Here is a 22067-nt window from a genome sequence, read left to right as displayed (position 1 = left end):
TGAAGTAACCCCTATTTTTTTAAATAACATATATACATGCAGACCTTGGGTTCTGGGGGGTCGAAAAGGGGTACCCCAAAAAAATGGTTTTTCAGAAATATCTCCATAACCACAGGAGATAGCCAAATTCTGATTACGGAATCTGAATCTACATAAAAAATACATAATATACCCAGTTTCATCTCCATATGACATACAGCAAGTGAGTTATCTAGGAAAAGAGGATTTCAAAAAGGGGCGTGGCACGTCTCGAAGCGCGTCGAGGCCAAAAATCAAGATGGCTGCCATTTTTTAACGAGCAGGAGTTGGGACAAAAAAATTGGGGTTTTTATTTTCATGCCAATACCAACAATTGGTGAAAAAATCAGCAAAATCTGAGAAGTGATGGTGGAAAATTTCTTTTCCACTGGTTCATTTGAGATGGAATCACCCAAATACATAAAAATAATTAACACAAAATATTAAATAAAAAAAAATTAACCTGCACTTTACCTTTAAAAAAAAAGTAAAAATAAATCCTGACAGATAAGTGTTTTTGTTTGTGCGCGCAGGCGCTGTTTGTGTGTGTGTGTGAATCTAAAGAAAGCTCCCCTCTCCCCCTTCTCGCCTTATACCTTACCTTCTTTCACTCTTTTCACACACGCACGCACAAAACGCTAACACTGTTTTATCTGAAAAATAAACAAGAAATCTCTCTAATGACACTCGATTGAGTGACACACTAACGGAATCATTGCTGTAAAGTAAAAATAGAACAAATTAACCTGCACTTTACCTTTGAAAAGAATCGCGACAAAGCAGTGTTTTTGTGTAGAGCAGAGAGAAAGAGTTTGTGTGTCTGTGTCAGTGAAGGTGAAAGTAGGAGGGGTCTGTGTGTGTGTATGTCTAATGACACACGCCCACACAGACACAAAGAGCAGCTGATACAGAGAGAGAAAATGGATCTTTAACCTGTCTAATGAGACTTGCTTTTGCTTTACACACGCTTTGTACACACGCATACAGACACAAAATAAAATATGTTTGACATGGTTACAGTGTTATAGTAAACAGTACACACGTGCACGGATGTTGAGTCCCAGTAAGTCCCAGTAGGGGAGATGATTACCCACAATTCCGAAGCGCAAATGAGAAAAACCGTTGGCTCCATTGTGATCATGTGACATTTGGCGTCACAATACAAGTAGTGCATGCGTGATACATGATACTCGGTACTCGTAAACCAAGACATGTTCGTTTTCCAAGTCAAAATTTATTAAAAATCATTGCTCGTCTTGCCGAACACTCGCAAACCGCGTTACTCACAATTCCAGGTTCCACAGTATAAATGTTTTGCAGCTAAGAAAGAACATTACAGACTCAGATTGCATGTAATTTGTGTCTGAATTGTAATTAATGTCCATTATCTTATACACTCTTGTTTTTATGTTTATATCAGTAAAAAAAACTTACTTTATTTCAATAACATAAAAATTTTTATTTTGAAAAGTATTGTTATTCCTATTTTGTCACCATAGTTTTTGCCACATGCAGTCCATCTAACCCTAACCACACCCTTTATTTCAGTTTTTTAAATTCAGACTTCCTTCAAATTGATTTATTTAATCTATTAATCAAATCAGATCAAGTTGCAGCAAAATAATTTCTAATGTGTTATTTTGTGTTATGAAGCTCTACAAAATAGGGCGGGTTAATACAACAGGTACTACACTTGCACTATTTACATTTTTCTCAGTTTACAGTGGGTCCAGAGATCTTAAACAGACAGAGAATTGAATTGAGTGTCAGTGTATGAACGGCGACGATGCTGGATTTGTGTCAGAGCCGTCAAACTGAACTTTATAAGAGATAAATAAGAGCGTCTGAAAGCAGGCGTATTGTACACTCTCAGCGTTTTACTGTGTTTGTCAGCACCGGGCCATTTGATAGCTGATGCCAACTGCCTGCAGTGAGGCTCTGGGATTTATACACTCGCAGCGTAACACCCAGAGCATCTCCTCGGGATAAAATTAAATATTCATGGTTTCAAAGCAGATGTTTTCCTGACCTGAAATAGACCACTGTGACTGTATTTTAGCTCAAAACGCTCTGTGTGTTTGTGCGCGTGTGTGTGTGTGTGTGCGCATTTGCTCAGTGATGCAGTATGGTGTGTAGTCTGATTCCCACATGTTTTTGATTGACAGATGCAAAGCGTAGCCAAGTGACGGAGACTGAGCGTCCTACAGGAGAGGGATGTGGCTGTAACAGCAGTACACAGGTAACGAAGAAAAAATGTTTAAATGTAGTTAGTTAATTTGTTTTACATTTATTACTCGTCTCCGCTGAGGTTCTGTGGACGTACATTGTGAAAAGAATAAAAAATTAAACAAGTTTGGGAGACGTGTATATATTTATGTGAGAAAAAAGGTTTTCCTTTAACAGGTGTAGAGGCCACGCCTTCTTTACTATAGTTAGTAAACACAGAAAACGGTGCATATTGTGCATATTTTACTATAACTGTTAAGACCACGCCTCCTTATTGTAACTTTTACATGTAGAGGCCACGCTTCCTTCAGTGTAACGTCCCAATGGGGAGTGCATTGCAGTAATCCAGCCAGGAGGAAACAAACGCATGGACTAACTTTTCCACATCTGCAAAAGTGAGTGTTGGACGCAGTTTAGCAATGTTCCAAAGGTGAAAGGAAGATGTCTTACTCAGATGTTTGATATGAGACTTATACATCAAATTAAAGTCCATTTTAATCCAGAGGTTAATAACAGATGTTGACAGTGGGATATTCTGATCAGAAAAGTTGATACTAGTGATGTTAGATGTCCTAATCTGGTGTGGGGTGCCTACTAAAATAGCTTCAGTCTTAGAGCTGTTCAGCTGCAGGACGTTTTTGCTTCATCCATGACCTTATTTCCTCTAAGCTGATGAACAGGATGAATTTATTCTGTGGTAAATTCAATTCAATTTAATTTTATTTGTATAGCGCTTTTAACAATTGTCATTGTCGCAAAGCAGCTTTACATAACCAAAGGAATTATTTAAGTCTGTATGGAAAGTAAGTGTGCAGGAATCAAGATAAGCAGATTGTCCCTGGTGAGCAAGCCGCAGGCGACAGTAGCAAGGAAAAACTCCCTGAGATGGTAATAGGAAGAAACCTAGAGAGGAACCAGACTCAACAGGGAACCCATCCTCATCTGGGTGAAACAGAAAGCAGGAATTGATCTGCATTTATACAGTGTGTAGGGTGGGAGGCAGTTCAGCTATAACAGTTGATGTTAATTGATGTTAATATGGAGTCCAGTTAGTTACTGAAGACAATTGCAGTCTTGAACTATCGAGCAACCGCAGCCAAGTCAAGTCCTCAGAGAAACAACTGTCAACACCAGTCGAGGCCAGAACCGTCTTTATGGTAGAGTAAAACCATCCCTAGACACCAGACGCATCCCAAAGAGACACACGGGGCATTCATGTGACGAGATCTCCAACCAGAAGCGGGGCACCAGGATGGGTCAGACAGGTCCGGAGGGCAGAGGAAGTCTGTATCACTGGCAGCTCAGGAACAACATGTGTAGCTCGACAGAGAGAGGGAAGAGAGAGGGGGAGAAAGAGAGGGGGAGAGAGGGAAGAGAAAGAGGGGAATAGAGAACAGAAGAGGGAGGAGCAGAAGAGGAAGATAACAATTAGGTATGGTCGCAGTCACATAATCTATAATGTGAATGTATATTGTAGAGTGCAAGCAGAGACTCTGGCAGGACTAACTATGACAGCATAACTAAAAGGGAGGAGCCAGAAGGAAACACAAACATGAGGGCTTCATGAGATGTAAAGCAAACAATCACCTCACCATCAACAAACCTGAGTGATCAATGAGAGTGAGGAAGACAGCGTCCAAACATACCAGTTCACCATAATACTCTACGTCCTATTTATAAAAAATGCTTGATTAAATAAATAGGTTTTTAGCCTGGACTTAAACACTGAGACTGTGTCTGAGTCCCAAACACTATTTGGAAGACTATTCCATAATTTTGGGGCTTTGTAAGAAAAAGCTCTGCCCCCAGCTGTAGTTTTCATAATATGCGGTACTGACAAACAGCCTGCATCCTTTGATCGAAGTAGACGTGGCGAATCGTAAGACACTAGCAGTTCACTCAGATACTGCGGTGCGAGACCATTTAATGCTTTATATGTCAAGAGTAGTATTTTAAAATCAATTCGAAATTTCACAGGGAGCCAATGAAGTGAAGATAAGATAGGGGTGATGTGCTCGTATCTTCTGGTTCTAGTGAGGACTCTCGCTGCTGCATTCTGGACTAGCTAAAGCTTGTTTATGCATCTAGTTGAACAACCAGACAGTAAGGCATTACAATAGTCCAACCTAGAGGTAATAAAAGCATGAACTAGTCTTTCTGCATCGTTTAGCAACAGTATATTTCTTATCTTGGCAATATTTCTGAAAGCTGAGTATCATCAGCATAGCAATGAAATAAAATTCCATGCTAGCTGATGATACAGCCCAGAGTAGGCATATACAATATAAACAAAATGGGGCCGAGTACTGAGCCCTGAGAAACACCACAGGTGACACTGTGTGTAGAGGATTTAACCTTTCCCAAGGCAACATGCTCAGTTCTTCCAGAAAGATGAGAAAACCAGTTGTAAACTGAGTCAGAGAGACCTACAGTATGGCATAATCTGTGAAGAAGAATGTTGTGATCAACAGTGTCAAAGGCCGAAGACAAGTACAACAGAATGAGAAGCAATCGAAAGTCAGCATCAGTTGACATCAGGAGGTCATTCATGACTCTAACCCATTATAACTATCAAGTGTAGAGGCCACGCCTCCTTTATTGTTATCAGGTATAGAGGCCACATCTCTACACATAGCCTCTACACCTAACTATTAGGTGTAAAGGCTACGCCTCCATTATAACTGTCAGGTGTAGATGTCACGCCTCCTTCATTGTAACTATCAGATGAAAAGGCCACACGTCCACTGTAACTAAGGAGCCATGCTTCTTTCATTGAAAATATCATGTTTGGAGGCCGCACCTCCTTATTATTGTCAGGTTTAGAGGCCACACCTCCTTCAGTATAACTATCAGGTTCTTCATTGTTGCTATCAGGTGTAGAGATCACACCTCCTTCATTATAATGGTTAGGTGTAGAGGCTACACCTTCTTCATTGTAACTATCAGGAGTAGAGACCACACCTTCTTCACTAATTACCAGAAAACATGCATATTTCACTATAATTGCAGTGGCCATGTCTCCTTTGTTTAGGGGTACAGAAGCCATGGATTCCTTACTGTAAATTCCAGGCACATCTGGCAATGCCAGGATTAGTTTAAATTAGTAAAACACTTCACTTTTATAAACTCCCGGAAAAAAAGCCCTATCATTGTTTTAAAATGTAAACGTAGTGTTTTTGTAGAAGCTCGTCTCCGGATGTAATGTCATTGTGTGTCATGTTTGCTCAGGAGAGTGTTTGCCATCCACACTCTGTTCCTCTCCTTTGGCTGTGTTGATATTCGGATTATGCTGAATAACTTGGCACTCGTCCACTCAGAGCCAATCATACGAAATTAGCTCAGTGTTTAGTTTGGGATTTAGCATATTGGCCTTTCGGTTCCTGAGCAGATGGCTGGAGACTGCAGATTACAGAGGGAATTAAACTCAGGTGAACGTGTGAGAAAAGGCTTTTAACTAATGCAGAACAATCGAGTGAAAGAAGCAAACTGGAGAAAAGAATGGAACCGATAGAGGAACGCTGCACGGGGGAGGAGATGAGCGTAATAACTTATTTTACGAGTCGAGAGCTCCGAAACCTTTCCTTCTATTTAATCACTGTGAAATCCAAGACAGTGATTAATTAGAAGAAAAAGTTTCGGAGTATTCACCTTTTTAAGGAAATGCTCTCTCCCTGTGTTTGTACCTTTTTAGGTATTTCTCATGCTTACGGTGTCTAATTTAATGCACTGTTAGGTGAACTGCTATTGTCTAATAATGTCATTATAAATTATTACTGAGCATTTTAAAAAAAATATTCTAGTGAAATAATTTAAATGTGGTTTTGTAAGATGAGACAGATAAATATTTGTCAGTTTTGCTGATTTTCTTTATATTGCAACTTAAATCTAACTTACAAGGTAGGGTCATAAGTTTGCATTTGGCGACGCCCACAGAACTCCATTAAAGGCAAAACTTGCAGAAAGCTGTAAAAAGTTTTTAAAGGAATAAGGAATGATGCATGGATCGTTTTATCCGTTTAAAAAAAATATTAGAACAAGTGCCTTGTAACCCTGCTCTACTATACAGTAAGTGCAGCTGTTCAGGAGAATTAATCAACACTTTCTGACCAATCAGGAGACAGAATTCAGCAGCACAGCTGTGTAAATATGTTTACAATATTCAGGATAACTGATTGTTAGCGTGTACCCAAGACCAAAAACCTAATTTTTAAAATGCTCTGGCAAAAAAAAAAAAAAATCAGTTATGGCCTTCCCTTCTCTATCTCTTTCTCTCTCTCTCACTCTCTCTTTCTCTCTTGCTCTCTGATTTCATGCCTAATCTGTAATTACACCACTAATGCACTCGGACAGGCAGGAAAGCAGAACCGACCCCCTTTCTATTACCGCTTGAGTCATCGGGTATATGCGCGTAAAGCTGCTGACTCTGTGGGTTATCATAAATAATATGATGTGTTTATAAAGATGTAAGAGCGAGTGCTGATGGCCGATCCCTCAGACAGCGCTGTAGAGATGCATGGCTAATATCGTAGCATGGGTTACAATATCACACATGCTACACTGATAAAAAGAACGATTCAGGGCACATGATCTGACTTTAGCTAGCAGAACAGACATTAGGAAAATATATGTTGTGTTAAAACACAGATTTAAATCACAAGCATGTACCTAAGAGATCTGATTTCTCCCCAAACACGTGCGGCATCATGAGGCGCTGCGTGAAACGATTGAGCGACCTTGAACCGTGGCGTGATATCAAGACGTGTGAGCTGCTAGCACCTCAACATAGTAGTCTCAAACATTTTACATGATTTATTTTACCATGTAAAAATAATATACAAATCATTTGTATATCAGGAAAACATTTGGTGTGTGGAAGTGCTGGTATTTATTGAGCCATTTCCATATTCGCCGTCTAAACTTGTGTATTGAGCGTGCAGTAGAATAAAAATGCACAAAACGTAACACAGATTTGGCTCGTGACGTTATTAAGCTGTGAAACTCGGACGGCTACATGTAAGCGCGGGTGGTTTAACACGTCTGAGTGCAGGAGCAGAGACACGTTTAATGCTGTAAATGTAATCCATGCAGGGGAAGAGCAGAAATGTTGATGTTTGCCGTGTCGGTGTCGATATTGGAGTTTTAAACCTGTGAGTTGTGGTTCCGCTAAACCCGTCCTGCCGGCAGACCCAGTGCGTGGAAGTGAATAAAGCTCATATCAAACGGGTCCAGTTGTGAAGCAAGGCCTATCCGTGTTTACAGACTTACAAACCATGTTTAACACACACACACACACACATAGACTCTCTCTCTCTCTCTCTCTCTCTCTCTCTCTCTACATTACTTATCCACAATAAAATTCAATGTCTCTTAATTGACCGTCCCCTTCTTTAAAACCTGATCTCCAAATCAGTGTAAGAACCTGAACACTGCATTCACACGCCCTATAGTTTTCTGACACGGTGTGTTAATCTCTTGAACACTCCTTAGTCTGAGCCTTAATGAGGAGTCTGATGCCAGGGTGAGAAAAGTAATCAGACAGAATTTATCATTTTTCATCCCTCCTCCTTAATAAACACACGTTCTTTAACATGATTGTGAGAAAATTTGGCCTGGGGTGTGTTGTGTGTCTGTAGACAGTGTTGTGTGTCTGTAGACAGTGTTGTGTGTCTGCAGACAGTGTTGTGTGTCTGTAGACAGTGTTGTGTGTCTGCAGACAGTGTTGTGTGTCTGCAGACAGTGTTGTGTGTCTGTAGACAGTGTTGTGTGTCTGTAGACAGTTTTGTTTGTCTGTAGACAGTGTTGTGTGTCTGTAGACAGTGTTGTGTTGTGTGTCTGCAGACAGTGTTGTGTGTCTGTAGACAGTGTTGTGTCTGTAGACAGTGATGTTTGTCTGCAGACAGTGTTGTTTGTCTGCAGACAGTGTTGTGTGTCTGCAGACAGTGTTGTTTGTCTGTAGAGAGTGTTGTGTGTCTGTAGACAGTGTTGTTTGTCAGTAGGCAGTGTTGTTTGTCTGTAGACAGTGTTGTGTGTCTGTAGACAGTGTTGTTTGTCTGCAGACAGTGTTGTGTGTCTGCAGACAGTGTTGTGTGTCTGCAGACAGTGTTGTGTGTCTGCAGACAGTGTTGTTTGTCTGTAGACAGTGTTGTGTGTCTGTAGACAGTGTTGTGTGTCTGTAGACAGTGTTGTGTTGTGTGTCTGTAGACAGTGTTGTGTGTCTGTAGACAGTGTTGTGTTGTGTGTCTGTAGACAGTGATGTGTGTCTATAGACAGTTTTGTTTGTCTGTAGACAGTGTTGTGTGTCTGCAGACAGTGTTGTGTGTCTGCAGACAGTGTTGTGTGTCTGCAGACAGTGTTGTTTGTCTGTAGACAGTGTTGTGTGTCTGTAGACAGTGTTGTGTCTGTAGACAGTGTTGTTTGTCTGCGGACAGTGTTGTTTGTCTGCGGACAGTGTTGTTTGTCTGCGGACAGTGTTGGGTGTCTGCGGACAGTGTTGGGTGTCTGCGGACAGTGTTGTTTGTCTGCGGACAGTGTTGTTTGTCTGCGGACAGTGTTGTGTGTCTGCGGACAGTGTTGTGTCTGTAGACAGTGTTGTGTGTCTGCGGACAGTGTTGTTTGTCTGCGGACAGTGTTGTGTGTCTGCGGACAGTGTTGTGTCTGTAGACAGTGTTGTGTGTCTGTGGACAGTGTTGTTTATCTGTAGACAGTGTTGTTTATCTGTAGACAGTGTTGTTTGTCTGTAGACAGTGTTGTGTGTCTGTAGACAGTGTTGTTTGTCTGTAGACAGTGTTGTGTGTCTGTAGACAGTGTTGTTTGTCTGTAGACAGTGTTGTGTGTCTGCAGACAGTGTTGTGTGTCTGTAGACAGTGTTGTGTGTCTGTAGACAGTGTTGTTTGTCTGTAGACAGTGTTGAGTGTCTGTAGACAGTGTTGAGTGTCTGTAGACAGTGTTGTTTGTCTGTAGACAGTGTTGTGTGTCTGTAGACAGTGTTGTTTGTCTGTAGACAGTGTTGTGTGTCTGTAGACAGTGTTGTTTGTCTGTAGACAGTGTTGTGTGTCTGTAGACAGTGTTGTTTATCTGTAGACAGTGTTGTGTGTCTGTAGACAGTGTTGTTTATCTGTAGACAGTGTTGTGTGTCTGTAGACAGTGTTGTGTGTCTGTAGACAGTGTTGTGTGTCTGTGGACAGTGTTGTTTATCTGTAGACAGTGTTGTTTGTCTGTAGACAGTGTTGTGTGTCTGTAGACAGTTTTGTTTGTCTGTAGACAGTGTTGTGTGTCTGTAGACAGTGTTGTGTGTCTGTAGACAGTTTTGTTTGTCTGTAGACAGTGTTGTGTGTCTGTAGACAGTGTTGTGTTGTGTGTCTGCAGACAGTGTTGTGTGTCTGCAGACAGTGTTGTGTGTCTGTAGACAGTGTTGTGTCTGTAGACAGTGATGTTTGTCTGCAGACAGTGTTGTGTGTCTGTAGACAGTGTTGTGTGTCTGTAGACAGTGTTGTGTGTCTGCAGACAGTGTTGTGTGTCTGTAGACAGTGTTGTGTGTCTGTAGACAGTTTTGTTTGTCTGTAGACAGTGTTGTGTGTCTGTAGACAGTGTTGTGTTGTGTGTCTGCAGACAGTGTTGTGTGTCTGCAGACAGTGTTGTGTGTCTGTAGACAGTGTTGTGTCTGTAGACAGTGATGTTTGTCTGCAGACAGTGTTGTTTGTCTGCAGACAGTGTTGTGTGTCTGCAGACAGTGTTGTTTGTCTGTAGAGAGTGTTGTGTGTCTGTAGACAGTGTTGTTTGTCAGTAGGCAGTGTTGTTTGTCTGTAGACAGTGTTGTGTGTCTGTAGACAGTGTTGTTTGTCTGCAGACAGTGTTGTGTGTCTGCAGACAGTGTTGTGTGTCTGCAGACAGTGTTGTGTGTCTGCAGACAGTGTTGTTTGTCTGTAGACAGTGTTGTGTGTCTGTAGACAGTGTTGTGTGTCTGTAGACAGTGTTGTGTTGTGTGTCTGTAGACAGTGTTGTGTGTCTGTAGACAGTGTTGTGTTGTGTGTCTGTAGACAGTGATGTGTGTCTATAGACAGTTTTGTTTGTCTGTAGACAGTGTTGTGTGTCTGCAGACAGTGTTGTGTGTCTGCAGACAGTGTTGTGTGTCTGCAGACAGTGTTGTGTGTCTGCAGACAGTGTTGTTTGTCTGTAGACAGTGTTGTGTGTCTGTAGACAGTGTTGTGTCTGTAGACAGTGTTGTTTGTCTGCAGACAGTGTTGTTTGTCTGCGGACAGTGTTGTTTGTCTGCGGACAGTGTTGGGTGTCTGCGGACAGTGTTGGGTGTCTGCGGACAGTGTTGTTTGTCTGCGGACAGTGTTGTGTGTCTGCGGACAGTGTTGTTTGTCTGCGGACAGTGTTGTGTGTCTGCGGACAGTGTTGTGTCTGTGGACAGTGTTGTGTGTCTGTGGACAGTGTTGTTTATCTGTAGACAGTGTTGTTTATCTGTAGACAGTGTTGTTTGTCTGTAGACAGTGTTGTGTGTCTGTAGACAGTGTTGTGTGTCTGTAGACAGTGTTGTTTGTCTGCAGACAGTGTTGTGTGTCTGCAGACAGTGTTGTGTGTCTGTAGACAGTGTTGTGTGTCTGTAGACAGTGTTGTTTGTCTGTAGACAGTGTTGAGTGTCTGTAGACAGTGTTGAGTGTCTGTAGACAGTGTTGTTTGTCTGTAGACAGTGTTGTGTGTCTGTAGACAGTGTTGTTTGTCTGTAGACAGTGTTGTGTGTCTGTAGACAGTGTTGTTTGTCTGTAGACAGTGTTGTGTGTCTGTAGACAGTGTTGTTTATCTGTAGACAGTGTTGTGTGTCTGTAGACAGTGTTGTTTATCTGTAGACAGTGTTGTGTGTCTGTAGACAGTGTTGTGTGTCTGTAGACAGTGTTGTGTGTCTGTGGACAGTGTTGTTTATCTGTAGACAGTGTTGTTTGTCTGTAGACAGTGTTGTGTGTCTGTAGACAGTGTTGTGTGTCTGTAGACAGTGCGCCCCCTTCTGTTCATTACGGCTCTCTGTGCATATTTTTTAAGCACATTTTCCAATAAATAAAATATCCATATACAGGCAGATATAAAATCATAATGGATGTGTTGACCTTCACAAGCCACACCCCCCTTTACCACACCTCTTACCCTAGCACTGGCACACACACCTTTACCTTCTATGGTGGGACTAGTTGCCGCACAAGCCACACCTTCCCAGACCACGCCTCCTTTTCTGAGAATAATTGACGTACAGGCAACACCTTTTACTTTGACAATAATTAGCAAAAGACCACGCCTACTTTACTTCACACAGGCCACGCCTTCTAAACGGAGACTAATTGGCACACAGGCCACACCTTCTCCAGCCACACCTTCTTTTCTAAGACTAATTGGTGCACAGGCTACGCCTTCTACACTGAGACTAATTGGTACAAAGGGCACATCTCAGGCCACACCTCCTTTTGTGAGACTAATTGGTATGCAGGCCACACCTTCTTAGGCCAAACCTCCTTTTCTGAGACTTAGTGGGGCACAAGCCACACCTTTTACACTGACAGTAATTAGCACAAAGGCCACGCCTCCTCCTTTGTGGCACACAGTCCACACCTTCTACACTGAGACTAATTAGCACACAGGCACACCTTCTCAGGCCACACCTCCTTTTCTGAGACTAATTGGCACCCAGGCCACACCTTCTACATTGACACTAATTAGCAAAAAAAACATAAAAACATACGGCACACAGGCCACTACACCTTCTCCAGCCACGCCTCCTTTTTTGAGACTAATTGATGCACAGGCTACACCTTCTACACTTGAGATGTGCCCTTGTACAAAGGGCACATCTCAGGCCACGCCTCCTTATGTTAGACTACAGACAATTGGCAAACAGGCCACACCTTCTCAGGCCACACCTACTTTTCTGAGACCTATTGGGGCAGAAGCCTTCTACACTGACAATAATTAGCACACAAAGGCCACGCCTCCTTTATGGCACACGATCTACGCCTTTTACACTAAGACTAATTGGCACACAGGCCACACCTTCTCAGGCCACACCTACTTTTCTGAGACCAACTTGTGCGCAGGCCACATTTTCTATACTGACACCAATGGGAACAAAGGCCACACCTTCTAAGGCCACGCCTCTTTCATATTTTTCTTTTTAGTGAGTGAGTGAAAGAGAGGGACAGAAAATGAACAAATGAGCCCCCTGCCCCGCTGTCTGCTCATTGCTGGTCTCCCTGTGGCATTATGGGTAATTTTCTCTGTTTAGCGCGAGTCTGCATTTAGCATGCAGGTTACAAAACGCCCTCCGGAAACTTTCATCTGATTAATCACGATTATCATACCATTATCATGCTATCACACACTAATCGTGCATGCAGGGTCCCATCTGCAGGGTGTGTGTGTGTGTGTGTGTGTGTGTGTGTGTGTGTGTGTGTGTGTGTGAGTGATCTTCCATAAAGCAAGGTGTTTAAATATTAATCCTGCCCATCATACCGAACTTCATTTTACAACTGCATCCAGCATTCGGGCCCGATTGAAATGCGGAACAGTGAGAGATCTCATTAGCTTTGTTAATTGTGGTTCAAGCTGCTCTGAGTACACACACACACACACACACACACACACACACACACACTGCTTTTTAATTCAGCGAGGCCACAATGCTCGAAGCTGAGCTGATCCAGTCGTATGCTCATGACTTGTCTTACAGCCTCTGGAACCTGATACACAAGATCAGTGTACAGTTAGAGAAATGTCGCAAGTATTGGCACCTTTGAATAGCATGTCAAAATAATTCTGTTCAAAAAACATTTTATTTACATTAATCAACACATTAGTTTAACACAAATGGGCTCTTTCGCAGAAAATTGTAAAATAAATTCATAAAACCTTTTTTTATTATTATTTTACCTCCTTTTATATCTGTGTTTTTCTCTCTGACTTTAACTGATCACATTTTTCACACAAAAATATTGTGTTAATATTAAAGAACATCCTGATTTTCTTGTGTGTGTGTGTGTGTGTGTGTGTGTGTGTGTGTGTGTGAGTGTGTGTGTGTGTGTGTGTTTTGTGCCAATCGTTTTGAAACTGAGTAAATGTGCACACAAACACACACACACGCATACGCGTTTTTGTGAAAAACTGGTACCAGTGAAAAATTCATTACATTTGGGAACATGCCTTTCTAAAGCTGCTAGAGCCATACTGTAAAAGACATTTATGTTGCCAGTGGCCTTGTTATGACAATCATCTGTTGATATTTTCATTTAAAGAATATTTTTGCACAATGTGATTTTTCACCTACATATGAAGACAATATTATTTTCATCACTTTTCAGGACATGAACACACACACACAGATATGTCTAAATCACACCTACATATTGGGACCATGGTGAATATCAAGCCCTGAAACACACACACACACACTGATGTCCAAATCACACCTACATATTGGGACCATGGTGAATACCAAGCCCTGACCCACACACACACACACTCATGTCTAAATCACACCTACATATTGGGACCATGGTGAATACCAAGCCCTGAAACACACACACACACACTCATGTCTAAATCACACCTACATATTGGGACCATGGTGAATACCAAGTCCTGACCTACACACACACACACTGATATGTCTTAATCACACCTACATATTGGGACCATGGTGAATACCAAGTCCTGACCTACACACACACACACACATCTGTCTAAATCACACCTACATATTGGGACCATGGTGAATACCAAGTCCTGACCCACACACACACACACTGATATGTCTAAATCACACCTACATATTGGGACCATGGTGAATATCAAGCCCTGACCCACACACACACACACACACACACTGATATGTCTAAATCACACCTACATATTGGGACCATGGTGAATATCAAGCCCTGACCCACACACACACACACACACACACTGATATGTCTAAATCACACCTACATATTGGGACCATGGTGAATATCAAGCCCTGACCCACACACACACACACACACACACTGATATGTCTAAATCACACCTACATATTGGGACCATGGTGAATACTAAGTGCATAAACCTGGTTGGGACAAAGAGAATAAAATATATCAATCCCGGTTTCCAACTTTATGTTTTCTTTGTCTTGAGGTTACACATCAAGGTGTATCATGTTAAAGTGTGGCTTAAAGAGGAGTCTTATGCTGGCTTTCAGTAGTAAATAGGATGGTTTAGAATGAGACATTTGAATGATCCATCTTAGCTCTCTGATTCAGAATGCATGCATTTCAGATGAGACAAACAAGCTCTCAATCACATACCTCAGGCATGGTCAACTCTAGCGCTGTTTCCATTTAAAATGCTTGCCAACAACATATAATTAAAAGTGGCTGTGGTGCAGAAGTTCTTGCAGCAGAATCTGTTGTGTGATTTGTTTTCTTGTCCTAAGGTCGTATGGGATGCGCAGGGGGCAAATGGTGTGTGCATAATGCTAACTGGCTAGTCAGAATGGATGAAGTGAGAACATGGGTGTGCCACCAATGGCAGAAGCTCTCTTTCTGCCAAACCATTTTGCCCAGAATCTGCCATACCGCTCACGCTAGAGTCCAGTTTATATTAAAGTATATACCACATCAAAGTTTAAAGTGACACCAGCCATCATGTGCGATTTCAGCCCTCACATAATTTTCCCTTCGTTCGTTTGTGGACACCTCAGATGCCAGTGGCAAATATCTGAAAAGAGTTCGGAAATTATCGCACGTAATCATGCACGTTACTCGTTACGTTACATAAGTTTATCAAACTCAAAAATGGTTTCAGTAAAAGCCATTACACTAATGCTGTAAAATCTGACAACTTCTATTTATTATAAAAATATATATATATATATATATATAGATAGATAGATAGATAGATAGATAGATTGTATATAACTAGATTAGCTACCATGAATGAAAAATTATAAGCAATAAACTTAATGTTAATTCCAACATTTATTATTAAATTCAAATGTTGCATTTGTCAATATTATTTAATTGACTTAAACTAACATTAACAAAGATGAACAAAATACGTTGCTTATGTACATAATATGCAAGTACAGTGCTCATTATACTGATTACAATTACATGGGACTAACACGGTACTAACCCTAAACCTACCTAAATGTGTTTGGACTTCCGGGTTGGAGTTCTGAGATAAGAATTCTGTCATTAATTACTCTCCCTTATGTAGTTCGAAACCCGTAAGACCTCCGTTCATCTTCAGAACACAAATGGAGATATTTTAGATTTAATCTGAGTCTCCAACAGACAGTCAACACGCTTCACGTTCAAAACACAAAAAGACCAAAAAACATTGTCAAATAAGTCCATGTGGTCAGTCAGTGGTTCAATCATAATTATATGAAGCTACAAGAATACTTTTTGTGTGCAAAAATAAAACAAAACTAAAATCGTTCTTTGAAGATGAACAAAGGTCTTATGGGTTTGGAACTAAATGAGGGTAAGTAATTAATGACAGAACTTTCATTTTTTAATAAACTAACCCTTTAAAGCCCTCTTTGTTAGTACTGTCATGACACATCAAGCCACAGCCCCGCCATGATCACCTGAGAACTCCTATTGCATTTTCCCAACCACCTCTTATATCTCTCTCCACACACCTGTACACTATCAGTGATCACCTATCATGCCTATTTAAACTACGCTATGACACCACCACGTCGCCAGTTTATTGAGTTTTCTACCAGCCCAATTTACCAGCGTTTCTCTCATCATAGTTTTCCAGGATATCGACCTTGTTTTGTTTCACCGACTACGTCTTCGCCTCTCGTCCCTTTGGATTCTAACTGTTGATATTTCCCGTTACCTACCACTTACCTGTTACCGACCACGAGCTTGGATCATGGACTGACTCTCGACTCCCCGGCGTCAACCCTTGCCTGTTTAATGACAACGGTTCATCCGCGCTCCTCATCGAGCTCACGCTGCTCACCCCAACCAGCTCACAACGCTTTCCCTTCCCACGCCGGCCCTGCACGCTCCCGCGTCTCTGCAAGGCTCAAGTTCATGCTGCTATACATCCCGGCTAGCACCTCCATCGTGCCGGCTCTACGCGCTTCCGCATTACTGCAAGGCAAGCGTCACACACACCGGCTCTCGCCTCGGTGCGCTTGTACCGGCGCTCCGTGCTTCCGCATTCCAGCAAGACTTTACCTGCTCACACCACAGCGCGGAGCTTGACCCACGCCTACCCTTTAAAACCACTCGGCCGACTTAGTCTGCTACACAAGCGCAGTCACGAACACATACTTATCATTAGTGATTACCTGTTTAAATCTGCGTTTGAATCCATCGCCCCCCCCTGCCGTCTTTGACAGAATAAACTGGCCTTTATCAGAGACGGTAGGGGGCGCGATGGATCCAACCCTAACCCCCCTGTTTAAATCTGCGCCTGGATCCATCGCGTCCCCTGCCGTCTTTGACAGAATAAACTGGCCTCTGTCAGAGACGGTAGGGGGCACGATGGATCCAACCCTAACCGCCCTGTTTAAATCTGCGTCTGGATCCATCGCGTCCCCTGCCGTCTTTGACAGAATAAACTGGCCTCTGTCAGAGACAGTAGGGGGCACGATGGATCCAACCCTAACCCCCCTGTTTAAATCTGCGCTTGGATCTATCGCGCCCCCTGCCGTCTCTGACAGAATAAACTGGCCTCTGTCAGAGACGGTAGGGGGCACGATGGATCCAACCCTAACCCCCCTGTTTAAATCTGCGTCTGGATCCATCGCGCCCCCTGCCGTCTCTGACAGAATAAACTGGCCTCTGTCAGAGACGGTAGAGGGCGCGATGGATCCAACCCTAACCCTAACCCCCTGTTTAAATCTGCGTCTGGATCCATCGCGCCCCCTGCCGTCTCTGACAGAATAAACTGGCCTCTGTCAGAGACGGTAGGGGCCGCGATGGATCCAACCCTAACCCTAACCCCCTGTTTAAATCTGCGTCTGGATCCATCGCGCCCCTTGCCGTCGCTGACAGAATAAACTGGCCTCTGTCAGAGACGGTAGGGGGCGCGATGGATCCAACCCTAACCCGCCTGTTTAAATCTCCGTTTAGATCCATCGCGCCCCCTGCCGTCTTTGACAGAATAAACTGGCCTCTGTCAGAGACGGTAGGGGGCACGATGGATCCAACCCTAACCTGCCTGTTTAAATCTGCGTTTAGATCCGTCGCGCCCCCTGTCATCTCTGACAGAATAAACTGGCCTTTGTCAGAGACGGTAGGGGGCGCGATGGATCCAACCCTAACCCACCGGTTTAAATCTGCGTTCGGATCCATCACGGCTCCTGCCGTCTTTGACAGAATAAACTGGCCTCTGTCAGAGACTGTAGGGGGCGCGATGGATCCAACCCTAACCCCCCTGTTTAAATCTGCGTCTGGATCCATCACGCCCCCTGCCGTCTCTGACAGAATAAACTGGCCCCTAGAGACGGTAGGGGGCACGAGCGATCCAACGCTAACCCTAACCCGCCTGTTTAAATCTGCGTTTAGATCCATCGCGCCCCCTGCCGTCTTTGACAGAATAAACTGGCCTCTGTCAGAGACGGTAGGGGGCGCGATGGATCCAACCCTAACCTGCCTGTTTAAATCTGCGTTTAGATCCATCGCCCCCCCTGTCGTCTCTGACTGAATAAACTGGCCTTTGTCAGAGACGGTAGGGGGCGCGATGGATCCAACCCTAACCCACCTGTTTAAATCTGCGTTTGGATCCATCACGCCCCCTGCCGTCTTTGACAGAATAAACTGGCCTCTGTCAGAGACAGTAGAAGGCGCGATGGATCCAACCCTAACCCACCTGTTTAAATTTGTGGCAGACTGAGTTGACCGAGTGGTTTTAAAGGGTAGGCGTGGGTCAAGCTCTGTGTTGATGTGAGCAGGTAAAGTCTTGCTGGAATGCGGAAGCACGGAGCGCCGGCACAAGCGCACCCAGGCGAGAGCCGGAGTGTGTGACGCTTGCCTTGCAGGAATGCGGAAGCGTGTAGAGTTGGCACGATGGAGGTGCGAGCCCGGAAGTATACCGGCATGAACTTGAGCCTTGCAGAGACGCGGGAGCGTGCAGGGCTGGCATGGGAAGGGAAAGCGCTGTGAGCTGGTTGGGGTGAGCAGCGTGAGCGGGGATGAACCGTGGTCATTAAACAGGCAAGGGTCGAAGCCGGGGAGTCGAGAGTCAGTCCGTGATCCAAGCTCGTGGTCGGTAACAGGTAAGTGGTCGGTAACGGGAAATATCAACAGTTGGAATCCAAAGGGACGAGAGGCGAAGACGTAGTCTGTGAAACAAAACAAGGTCAATATCCTGGAAAACTGTGTGTGTGTGTGTAGGTCAGGACTTGGTATTCACCATGGTACTAATATGTAGGTGTGATTTAGACATATGTGTGTGTGGGTCAGGACTTGGTATTCACCATGGTCCCAATATGTAGGTGTGATTTAGACATATCTGTGTGTGTGTGTAGGTCAGGACTTGGTATTCACCATGGTACTAATATGTAGGTGTGATTTAGACAAATGTGTGTGTGTGTTTTTGGACGTGGTATTCACCATGGTCCCAATATGTAGGTGTGATTTAGACATATCTGTGTGTGTGTGTGTGTGTGTAGGTCAGGACTTGGTATTCACCATGGTCCCAATATGTAGGTGTGATTTAGACATATGTGTGTGTGTGTGTGTAGGTCAGGACTTGGTATTCACCATGGTACCAATATGTAGGTGTGATTTAGATCAATATCCTGAAAAACTATGATGAGAGAAACGCTGGTAAATTGGGCTGGTGGAAGACTCAATAAACTGGCGACGTACTGGTGTCATAGCGTAGTTTAAATAGGCATGATAGGTGATCACTGATAGTGTACAGGTGTTTGGAAAGCGGAGAGAGATATAAGAGGTGGTTGGGAAAATGTAATGGGAGTTCTCAGGTGATCATGGCGGGGCTGTGGCTTGACGTGTCATGACAATTACACTCAAAATGAGCAACAGTACACACAAAACAGGTCTAAAATATAAATACATATGTTGAGTTGTTTAACATGTTTCATACAGTATGTATGCGGGAGATATCATATCCAGCTGAACAAACCCTTTAACTTAACATATAACAGCATATAAATTTCAACGTATGTAACAGCAAACAGTATAAATGTAAAGAAAACCTTACTGACTTTGTTGTCTTTTCAACGCAGTAATTCTGTTATTGACATTAAATTTAATAGCAGACCAGTCTCGGTTTCCCAGTGCCAGAGGTTCAACCAAAAGGCATGAGACACAGTCGGCCTTCCCGGGCACTCGCCGGATGCGTCCTCGTCTTCTGACCACTTCTGTTTCACACTGATTTTTGTGCCTAAAAACAAAGAAAGATTGAATTCAATGTAATTTCCAAAATACAAAGCAAATCAAAAAGAGAACAAAGACCCATAAAATATTGTTATTTGGTATATTGTTATAGCATATACCAATGCTATATAGTAACACTGTTTTTTATAGAGTACTATGTCTCAAACGGGCTCAAGACACTGTGTGTATACAGTATATATATATATATAAATCTAATGCATCTATAGCAAGCAAATTCAACAACAACTTCAACTACACATACATTGATGTCTTGATTATAATGTGTAATTAAAATGTAAAAAAACATTAAATATTCACTGATACTACATAAGGCACAGTGTAGTGGTTAGCACTGTCCCCTTGCACCTCCAGGGTCCAGGTTTAATTCCCAGTCAGGCTTGATCCCTGCCTCCGTGTGCAGATTAGGTTGATTGGCGTTCCTAAATTGCCCATAGTGTGTGAATGAGTGTGTAAGTGAGTGTATGTGTGTGCCCTGCGATGTAATGACACCCTGTCTAGGGTGTACGTCTCTAGCCGCAACCTTGTTGAGATAGGCTCCAGGCCACCCGCAACCCCGAATACAGAATAAAGTGGTATAGACAATGAATGAGTGAGTGATCCTACATCCCAAATTAACAACATCCAAAAAACTAAAGTGTACATCACATTTTAGAGGAAGCTGAATGATTCAGAGTTTTAAATTAGAGGTTTCTGCTAGTTCCTGTTCTCCATATTACAAATCAGACAAGCCATGGTGAATACCAAGTCCTGAACTACACACACACACACTGATGTCTAAATCATACCTACATATTGGGACCATGGTGAAAAGTGAATCCTAAAATAATCTCCTAATAAAACATGGCTACCTACCTTGTTTGCGATGAGCATTGTCCAGGTCTACCATGGACCGGGGTTTAGTCCTACCCACACATGCTTTCTGGGAGCCTATGATGAAACATTTCAACAATAATTTGTTTAAGTCTTTACCTAAATATTAAGAACATGCTAATGCTTTACTTATATGACTTTGCAAGCTATGTTAAATATCATAATATTGCAAGAAGCAGATTCCTCACAAGATATCTGTGGGGAGAACATAGCACTAAATGCCACTAAGACGAACATTATGCATATGAATACTGAAAGGCATTTTAATGCCCCACCAACAAAAAATAATAGCGCCTACCTCAAATTTATCATTCTGTGTGTAACCAGTCACCGCTTTCAGTTTCACGTGTGGTTGTTAACAGCTGTTCATAGCGTTGAGCACATTTATCATGATGTTGTCTTAGTCTGTTTAACCGGGAAACAAACCTGTGTACCTGTGGTTAAGAAATAGGTAGATAAGAATTAGTTATTAATAATAATTATTATTTTAAAATTATTTTTATTAAAATAATTTGATTATTTACATTATTGGAGCTTGGTTAATGTAACACATGGCATTACCTGTTCAGTTGGCTTGGTAGGAGGGCGTGTCTCTTCCTCTGAGGGCGGAGTCTCTTCCTCTGAGGGCGGGGTCTCACCACTGTGAGGGACTGCTCGGTTCCTCTGTATAGAGAGAAAAGCAGCTCCTGTGGGGAACACACTATATTAACGTCAGTGGAGAAACACAGGGACATCCACACACACACACGGCACGTTTCACACCACATCAATGTGAGTACAGTGGACAGGCTCCCATCACACACACTCGAGGATGTCACACACACACACACTCAAACAATGTCACAAGTAAAAATCAGGACAAACTATGGAATGTGAACATTATGTGATATAGTAATTAGAAACCTGACACTTTGGTAAAGAGAGGAAGGAAAGAAGAAGAGAATTCACTTAGTGAAGTGAACACTACAATCAGGGCTTGGATTTAAGTTTTTTTTTTTTTAACTTACTTGGGTCTCATGGGGGATTTAAGGATTCTGGGGGAGGGGAAGCGATTTTAACACATCCGACTACATCACTCACCTGAGAATGGTTCTCCATCATGTCAGAAGCTGTGAGTGCAGGGTCACTGTTGCAGTCGGTGCATTGGTCACTCTTTGAAGGCCTGGATTCAGATACAATACTCCCGATCTGATTAAATAAGACCACACACACATTAGATCAGGGCAAAAAAACAACCAGAAACAAAGATAATCAACAGCAAATGGATCTGTAACTCTCTTTACAAGTCACCATTGTAGCGTGTGTGAAAGCATGTAAAACACACTCCATCGGATCCCACAGCACTCCTAATTACAACAAACACACTATATTCATTTCATAGTGGAGAAACATCAGGACATCCACACACACACACACGGCACGTTTCACACCACATCAATATGATTACAGTGGACAGGCTCCCATCACACACACACTCGAGGAATCCTCAAACGTCATCACAGTTAAAAATCAGGACAGTCTTATTTTGTTAAAAATAAA

General features: G+C 42.8%; 1 long non-coding RNA gene across 1 annotated transcript; it reads right to left on the bottom strand.

Annotated features, from left to right (window-relative positions):
• Positions 1-19305: 19305 nt before the first annotated feature.
• On the bottom strand, positions 19306-21197 carry LOC128512810 (uncharacterized). Its single transcript, XR_008356325.1, has 4 exons — positions 21090-21197; positions 20827-20962; positions 20511-20585; positions 19306-19644 (listed from the first exon to the last, which is right to left on the bottom strand). It is a non-coding gene; the product is annotated as an uncharacterized LOC128512810 (long non-coding RNA).
• Between the last annotated feature and the right edge of the window lie 870 nt (positions 21198-22067).

The sequence above is a fragment of the Clarias gariepinus genome, chromosome 25 (genome assembly GCF_024256425.1).
Source record: "Clarias gariepinus isolate MV-2021 ecotype Netherlands chromosome 25, CGAR_prim_01v2, whole genome shotgun sequence".
Lineage (NCBI taxonomy): Eukaryota > Metazoa > Chordata > Actinopteri > Siluriformes > Clariidae > Clarias > Clarias gariepinus.
This window is presented reverse-complemented; position numbering and strand designations above follow the sequence as displayed.